Source organism: Nuphar pumila, chromosome 13 (assembly GCF_984573655.1).
Source record: "Nuphar pumila chromosome 13, dmNupPumi1.hap1.1, whole genome shotgun sequence".
NCBI lineage: Eukaryota > Viridiplantae > Streptophyta > Magnoliopsida > Nymphaeales > Nymphaeaceae > Nuphar > Nuphar pumila.
Genome location: NC_143261.1, coordinates 52,472,482 through 52,481,976, shown reverse-complemented (window position 1 = coordinate 52,481,976; position 9,495 = coordinate 52,472,482). Strand labels below are relative to the sequence as shown.

General features: G+C 38.6%; 1 long non-coding RNA gene across 1 annotated transcript; it reads right to left on the bottom strand.

Annotated features, from left to right (window-relative positions):
• Positions 1-7,325: 7,325 nt before the first annotated feature.
• On the bottom strand, positions 7,326-8,353 carry LOC149818378 (uncharacterized). Its single transcript, XR_016427082.1, has 3 exons — positions 8,113-8,353; positions 7,677-7,993; positions 7,326-7,513 (listed from the first exon to the last, which is right to left on the bottom strand). It is a non-coding gene; the product is annotated as an uncharacterized LOC149818378 (long non-coding RNA).
• Positions 8,354-9,495: the final 1,142 nt, after the last annotated feature.

Sequence of the window (9,495 nt, the reverse complement as noted above, 5' to 3'; positions counted from 1 at the left end):
CATCCAATGACTTCATTTATTTTCTTCAAAATAATGGGATAGGAAGAAGAGTGTCCTACCCACACACGCCACAACAGAATGGGATTGTTGAGCGCAAACATAGGCATATTGTTGAAAGTGTGATGAGTATGCTTCATGACAGTCATCTTCCCATCAATTTGTGGACAAAAGCTTTCCATTCTGCTGTACATGTGACAAATAGACTGCCCATGGTTGTTTTAGAAAACAAGTCTCCTTATCACTGCTTTTTTAGAATTCATCCTGATTATCATGACTTACGTGTTTTTTGATGTGTTTGTTATGTGCATATTGATCAGTCCTTGAGAAACAAGTTTCAGGATAAGGCTCAGAAGTGTAGATTTGTGGGACATGCAGATGACTACAAAGGATATAGATGTTATGATCACATTAGCATACGCATCAAAATCTCGAAAAATTTTGTTTTTGACGAGCTGAACTTCGATCATAAAATTGGCACAGGTGACATGTCCTCTACCTCAGTTGAAGTTTATTACCCTTGGCTGAATTCAAAGCTCTTTGATAGTTCGAATGAAGAATGTCATTCAGACCGTGTGCAACACAAAGAAGAGAGTCCCAAGATCATTGGTATATCGGAATCACAGAGTTGTGAAGCAGCAACACCATTGGAATCAGGAAGGTATAAGGGCATTTCCTACACCAGACAAAGAACGGCTGCTTCAGGACTCCTAAATCGGGCAAGAGACTGCAACTACCTCCTCACACATCCTTGACGTCAGGAGATTCAGTCGCATGTGGCATCCTATTGATAGGTGGGTTAGCTACAACAATTTCTCCATGGATTTTCAACTCTTGTACTGCTTTCAACAAGGAGGATGAACCTATTATGTACTACCAGGCAACCACTTCTAAGAAATGGGTAGAAGCCATGAATGATGAAATGCAAGCCTTACATGAATGTGGAACCTGGGAAATTGTTCCCAAACCGTTTGACAGAAATGTGGTAGGATGCAAATGGGTCTACAAAATAAAATATAAACCAGATGGGATCATTGAACGATACAAGGCAAGACTCGTAGCAAAGGGTTTCACATAAGCAGGACAAGACTATGATGAGACTTTTAGTCCAATTGTGAGAATGAGAACGATTTAAATCATTCTTTCCTTAGTTGTTGAACATAGATGGACACTGAGTCAGCTCGCTGTTAAGAATGCATTTTTGCATGAAGATTTGAAGGAGGAAGTTTACATGGAAAAACCACCTGGATATTATGAGGAAGATTGTAAGACAAATGTATGCAGACTAAAAAGGGTTATCTATGGTCTAAAGCAAGCATCTCGCTCTTGGTTTGATAGTTTCTCTCTTGAGATTCAGAAGCATGGCTTTACTCACTCCCTACTAGATCACTCATTGTTCATCTTTAGAGGGGAAAATGTGATCACCTTATTGCTAATTTATGTTGATGACATTGTCATCACAGGAAACTCTGAGGATCATATCAAAGAAGTAAAGAAACTACTGAGTCAGAGATTCAAAATGAAAGACCTTGGAGCCCTGCGTTATTTTCTTGGAGTTGGAGTTTATAGTCGAGTTGATGGGCTGACTCTCACCCAACACAAGTATACGATGGACGTTCTAATCAAAGCAGGTATAAAGGATTGTAAACCTCTAGGGACTCCAAGTATTCTTCACCAAAAACTGAGTGCCCATGATGGAGACTTGTGTGAGGATCCCACCAGGTATCGTAGTCTAATAGGGATGTTACAGTATCTCACATTCACTCGACCTGATATTGTTTATTCAGTCAATCAGGTATCCCAGTTCATGCATGAACCGCGTATTGGGCATATGGAGGTTGTTAAAAGGATACTCAAATATTTGAAAGGCATAGTTGGGGATGGATTGATGTACTCTCCAAAACCATCTGGCAAGGACATGTGCGATATTACTGTATATTATGATGCAGACTGGGCAGGGGATCCAGATGAACAAAGGTCTACATTAGGATATTGCATCTTCATTGAAAGAAACTTAGTATCCTGGAGCAGTAGAAAACAAAAGGTCGTTGCTAGATCAAGTACTGAGGCTGAGTACAGATCCCTGGTTGCCGCTACTGCTGAAGTCACATGGGTTCGACATTTGCTAACTGAAGTGGGAGAAGTGATATCTCGGTCTATCTTGTTGTGCGACAATCAAAGTGCTCTCAACATGTCATTTAATCCGGTTCATCACAGTCGTGCCAAGCACATTGAGATAGATCAACATTTTGTGAGACAAAAGGTTGAAGAAAAGGAGATCGAGCCCGAATTTGTTAACACTGAAAGACAAGTTGCAGACATATTTACAAAAGGCTTGACCAATGATCGTTTTTGGACACTTAAAGGCAAGTTGTTCATGGTTCAAAACCATGATCAACTTGAGAGGGGGTGAAAAGTCTATTTGTCTGTGTATTCTTTACTTGTATTTGTTATTTTGTATTTCGGGTCTGGATAATATATCAGACCCGACCCATACTGTAAACGAAGGATATATATACATGTTTTAGGTCATGATTTTATTATTGGAAATCATGACAGCCGCAGCTCCTCCTTTCTCTTTCATCTCTCTTTTCACGTGTGACAGATCCTAGTGAAATCTAACAGGATGGTGCCTATTCACCTAAATACCAGCGGAACAACCAAGGATGTAAAGTCATAACTTGTCCAGAAATAACTCTAAAATGGTTGCTCAGCTGCTACATTTGTTAAGTACTCAAATTTTAGTTTGACAAGTCATTGGACATCTAACTAGTTTGGTCAGCACCTGCTGGTGCGTAGGTGGCAGACCTCTAAAACTAGTCGGTCTAGGCAGGACCCAAAAGAGAATAAGAAAAATACATAATTTACAATAATATATAATTATATAAGATAAATAATATATGTGTAATGTATTGGCAATGGTGACATGAGGTACAAATGCCTCTGGTTCTCCCATGTGCAGGTTGTTTTGATCCAATCCAACCTCATGGATGGATTCAGCATGTCCACAATAGTGGGAACCAGCTTTTGGATTATGTTTTTTCGATGAAAAAACATGATTTTATGACCCGGAAAAGTATCGTACATTGTAGGCCATCGTTTTTTGAAACCTTATAAAATCCTCCTTTGTGTTGTAATCAGATGATTCAAGAGTCGATCCCCACTAAGTGAAACATGTAGATCACAATTCCAAAAAATGTGGGTACGGAGACACAACTAAATATATACTGAAAAATATATATTATATATCTAAAATATACTGAAAATATATATTATATATCTAAAATATATATTTTATATTGAAAATATAATACATAATATAAATATAATATAGGACACAGCAAATGCCATGTCCAGATACCAGTATTTGTGTTGACATGTGTCGACACAGGTACAGCACCCAAGGTGCCGTGTCGCGGTAACATAGTTAGACAGTGACTAGTCAGCTAGGTGGGCACTAGTTGGCCTAGGCAGGGACTAGTCGGTGTGTAGTTGGCATGGGCATGGACTAGTCGGTGCGTAGTTGGCCCTTTTAGGTCAGGAAGGCTAAAAGTTTTAGACTAGGCATTGGGCATGCAGCTAGGGTGACTAGGCGCCTAGTGGGCACATGGTCCCCGACTTTGACTAAATAGATCCATTGCATCACATATGCACCAATAATAGTGCACCAATGAATTCCGATAATCTATTCCAAAAATGATGGAAGAGACTGAACAAAGATCATGGAGCCTCCCTCAAAAGAGGGAGTCCGGTCCGGCCCTGGCATTTGGAAACACTTAAATTGCTATTTATTGATATCATGGACTGATTATGAAGATATACCAACAAAAAAACTATATATTTTGATTTTCCATTATAACCACATTCTTTCCAATAGATATTTCATTCACTATAAAAAAAAGTACAAATTTCAGTCATGCTGGTACAGAAAAGAAGAAGAAAAAAGAAAGGAACAAAATTGAAACATATAAAGGGAATTTGCCTTGAACATATTTTATAACTTAATTTTTTGTATTTTTCACAAGTTTCAGGAATCTGTTGGCCCATTGGATGAGTACTTGACTTCCAACTTCTTCAGAATGAATGCAGTTACTCCCCAATCAAACCGACGGTACTGAAGCCATCTTGTAATTCTAGCCTTGTGTTTCTCCTCAGATATATCAACTGCTCACAACCAGTGTTTTGAGACACGTTCTACAAGACTATTTATTGAGTTTGTAGACATGCCCATACGGGCATTTCCATCACTGGAATCATCTTCCTCAAAACCTGCTTCAAGGTTCTCGTGACCACCTCTCCACTTGCTCCCTTGCCAAGCAGTGCCAGGAAAAGATACACCATTCTTTTATTTTGCCAAGTCAAAATTTTAAACCTCCTAACTGCATTAAGGAGTTCAATCAAGCAGTCCCCTAGCAACCATCAGCCTGGTGTGTTTGTGTGTGTGCGCATGTGCGTGTGTGTGCACGTGCGTGTGTGCATGCATGCATGTGTGTGTGTATGCACCAGGTGTGGACCGTGTCCATGAAGTGTCATGGTGTATGTAGTGTCATATGGCACCGACACAGGATAAACGTGCTAAGTGAGATGTCTGTCACATTTACCAATTGTCTCTTTACAACTAAAATCTTTCAGATAGGGGCAAACTTCTTTTATTGACATAACCATGTCCACTGGTGCACATTCCAGTGCTTGTGTCCAGTCTTGTTTAGTCCCATGTGCAAGTCATATAAACTACATCAGACCTTGAACCGGAAAGGATCTTAGAAGCAATTTGCAGCAGTTAAGCTCTAAGCATTGCCACAAATTCAAGATTTCTTGTGCTTGTTTTGTTCTTTGCAAATTAAAAATGAATAAAGATTTCTCATCGCCTTATAGTAAGGCTCAGTACCATCAACATCCTGTCCCCTGAAAAGTGTCTATGAGTATATATTCCAAAACAGATTTTCCTTGGTGGTTAGTAGTGGGTCTTGTATTTAAGTTTTGCAAAATAAAACAAAAAGTCACTGTATTGTGCATCTAGCACTAGTTCCAATCTCTAGCATGAAAAATAATCCATGTGAACCTGGGCTTGATCCACACACTTAACTAACTCAGACAAACTTTCTTGTGCATCTAGCACTAGCTCCAATCTCTAGTATGAAAAACAATCCATGTGAACCTAGGGTTGATCCACACCTAATGAAAAGACTTGACTCAGAGAAACTGTTAAAAAGTGAGAATGAAAGTAAAGCCCCCAAAAGCAGAATAAACAAAATGCTGAAGCAAACGACAATGCACACACTTGTTTGATTCTTTTGAGCCCCAGGTCATGGACAACCATCGAGATCGGGCTAACGTTTCTGCATACAGATGATTGTTAAGCAGCCCCCTGCATGAAAAGAAAAGAATAGACAATAAAATAGTGGAGGTTTCTATACATAAATACTAGATGATATAAATGGAAATACATGCTCCTTGTCCGGGTATACTCTCCTTATTCTTTTGCCAATCTACATAGTACCATTTCCTCATTATTCCTTTCACTGTTGTCCATACCAAGATATTAAAAGTTCATGCAAGTAATTATACCATTTTCATTGGGACCATTTTTGTCAAAGGAGTGAATTATCATGGTATCAGATCTATCATGAACCATTTGGTTGTTACATATGGTCTCTGCCACCCGAACATTCAACAGGTTCACATGGTAGTTCCAGAAGCAAATTTCTGAAAACAAATAAGCTTTGATCTACAACAGGCAACAGCAGATTTGAGCTTCCATGAGCATCTGAAATTATATAACTCACCACAAATATGAAAGGCTAGATTCAATTCTCATGCAATTTATGCTATGGCACATGGATACTGTGATAGAATGCATTGTACTAGTGTTTTGATGGAGTTCCCCAGTATGAAGACATGTACAGACAAAAAGAAGTAGCACAATATTATAGAAAAGTTGGTCCTTCAGCAAAAGTTAGCACCCTGTTGCACCTTCCATGTGAAGATTTCACTGAAACTTTATAAACCATTAAGGTGGAAGTTTCAGCAAATTTAGGACCTCTGTGCAATGGCATTTCTGCAAATACCAAGTCCAAAAGCATTTTGCATCACATGAAGATGTACCAAGGACTTGTGTCAGATAGTGGCGAGCAAGGGAACCATTTTCAATATCCCAGAGATTCCCATGCAAGAGGGGATAGTTATAATGGATTGAACTGGTCTACCCATTTTCTCTCCATTTGATTCTAAGGTCTCTCCCCCTCTCCTACTTGGTTGTTCCTCACCACCACATTGTGCTATCAATTGATACAACACTTAGGCAGAAAAAGTTAAAAAGAATCATGTTTCTGAGCATATGCCAGCATTTGTTCCTTCAACATGACTCTGTTGCTTATGAAGCATGGCCTCCTATCAAAATATAGCACAACAGCATCAAAGAAAGTAATTTTATGCAAAAGACTGATCTTCATGTTTGGAGAGGGGGAGCAAATAAATAAGCAAGCACACCTGGCTTGGAGATCAGATACAACTGACTGACTGAACGATATCAGCTGAAAATTTCTTTCCTCTCAATTTCTTCCTCAACTCAATCACTGTATGGGCCCTGCAACAATTTGTGTTAGGAAGGTACTGAAGAGATACTAGTTGGTAATTGATAAACAACAAACAGCTATTCACAAAGAACTAAAGGGAAAAAACTATATAACAAACCTCGATGGTTTAGAAATTATTTGGGAACTTTTATTGCAAAAACTATAGAATGCCAAAAGAAATTGCAGCTGGGCCTAGCACATGAAGACTAGTTAAAGAAATAGAATTAAAAACTAAGGACAAATAAGAGTTACAGGAAGCTGCTTATACAGGTGGGAAATGGGCTTCCCGGAAACTCGCTTAGGATGCATGATACTCCTTGATTCCAAAACTTGATGGGAATCTGGATTCTCCCACGTTTCTCTTATGCTTCCCATATGCGTCAGTCATGTTTCCTACATGCTTCTTATATGTTCTCTCATGCTTCTTTTCATGTTTTCTATGTGTGTCATCTCATGCTTCTACTCACTTCTCATGTGCTCTCTAAATAGGTGACCATCATTTTTAGATTTTGACAAAAGTTTAATTCTTACACTAAAAAATCATGGAACTGAAGAAGTCATTTTAATTTTAATTTTTATTTGCTTCCTATTCGATTCCTGTTTTACTTCCCATTCGATTCTAATATCGCTTCCTATTTGATTCCGATTTCATTTTCAAATTGATTCTTCGCATCCTGCTTTTTATAAATTTCAAAATGCATTGCTTCTGGCTTCTGCTTCCCGTATGGTTTTCCGGCTCTGCTTCCAGATCTGGCAACCTTGGGACAGATGCATGTTCTTCAAAACTGCTACATACCTGACCATGTACTCAGGTGCATGCGCAAGCAGAGGCACATAAACACATGCACCCATACAGGCATTGGGACTTCTAGAATGTGCCCACACACATGCACACCACTAAACTTCTGCATGCAGCATGTTTGGTAGCACTTATTCATGAGCTGCAAAAGAAAATAAAAGCATCCATGTATCAATTGTAGCATGCACGATGGCTTGCATAAGAAACAGATACACAGTGTAAAGAGAGACAGAGAGAGAGAGAGAGCATCCATGCATTTTTCTTCCTTTTTTTATTTTTTGCATAATCCTTATGTCACCATCTACCTGGTAAAGAACTGAAACAAGTGAATGCAACCTAACTCGTGCAATCTTTTAGAGGATTTTTATGAACTGAGGAACGAAAGCTGAAATGTGTCAAGATCCCAACCGTCCAGCAAGGGCTTCAATTGCAATCTTCTCAGCATCTCGTTTTGATTTATTAGTAGATACTCCTTCTGCTTCACAAGCAATGTTCTCATAAGAGATTTTAGATTCATCTGCCCTCGTTTCAAATTCTTGCATTGGATTATCCTTCATATCACAACCAACACCATCTTCCAACCTCAAAAATTTATTATCTCCATATCTACCATTAAATTTTGCTGCATCAAGGGAACAGAAAAAAGGGGGGCATAGAACATAATTAGTAGATACATCACCGTATGGATCTTACAACTTCAAAGGCAAAAAAAGAGAAGATGCTACTTCTCTGAATCCATACCAAATTTTGATTCCGAGTTTCTATTTACACCTAATTTCTGATCATCGATGAAGATTCATTCTGCGGCAACTTTGATCTCGGACCATCTTTCCGTAGATCCTTAGAATGCTTAACGAATGAAATATTGTTATTTTCTTCTGGTTTAGAATAACTGCTTGGGATGTATCTTACAGGGCCTGAGGAGTGGCAAGCTGTGAAGATGCTGCAAGTGCTGGAACTCTTTGCCCTAAAATACAACCATCAGAAACCTAAAAATCTGCAGGATTATTACCACCACCACCTCAAGAAAAGTGTGACCCAAGAAAAAATACCACCCAATCCATGCAAAAGGAAAGGATGAGAAAGAAGGAGAGAAGAGTAGGAGAAGAACGTCGATTGCTTACAAGGGAAGAATCGCTCGCGAACGGAACTCCGTGTGATATTGAACCGCTAGTTGCCAGCGCAAAATCGCCACTCTTCCCATGGAGAAGAGTTTTTGAAAAAAAAAAAGGGGCATGGAGATTCTATATCGCCTTACCTATGAAAGTATTGCTGTTTTATCGCCTTGCCTATGAAAATATCGCTGTTTTATCGCCTTGCCTATGAAAATAACGCTATTTTATCGCCTTACCTATGAAAGTATCGCTGTTTTATCGCCTTACCTATGAAAGTATCGCTGTTTTATCGCCTTACCTATGAAAATATCGCTGTTTTATCGCCTTACCTATGAAAATATGGCTATTTTATCGCCTTACCTATGAAAATATCGCTGTTTTATCGCCTTACCTATGAAAATGTCGCTTTTTATCGCCTTACCTATGAAAATGTCGCTATTTTATCGCCTTACCTTCGAAAATATCTCTGTTTTATCGCTTTACCTTCGAAAATATCGCTGTTTTATCATCTTACCTTCTAAAATATCGTGTTCTATCGTCTTACCTTCTAAAATATCGTTGTTCTATCGTCTTACCCTCTAAAATATAGGTGTTTTATGGCCTTATGAAAATATCGCTGTTTTATTGCCTTACCTATGAAAATATCGCTGTTGTATTGCCTTACCTATGAAAATATTGCTGTTTTATCGCCCTACCTATGAAATATTGCTGTTTTATCGCCTTAGCTATGAAAATATCGTTGTTTTATCGTCTAACATTCGAAAATATCACTGTTTTGTAGCCTTATGAAAATATCGCTGTTTTATCACGTTACTTGTGAAAATAAGGTTGTTTTATCGCCTTACCTATGAAAATTTTGTTGTTTTATTGCCTAAACTTAAAAAATATAACTGTTTTAGCGCCTTACTTATGAAAATATCGCTGTTTTATCACCTTACCTTTGAGGCGCTTACGTTATTTTGGGGAAAATAGTGTGATCTGCCCACAAACAAGGGCTCTGCTCATCTGC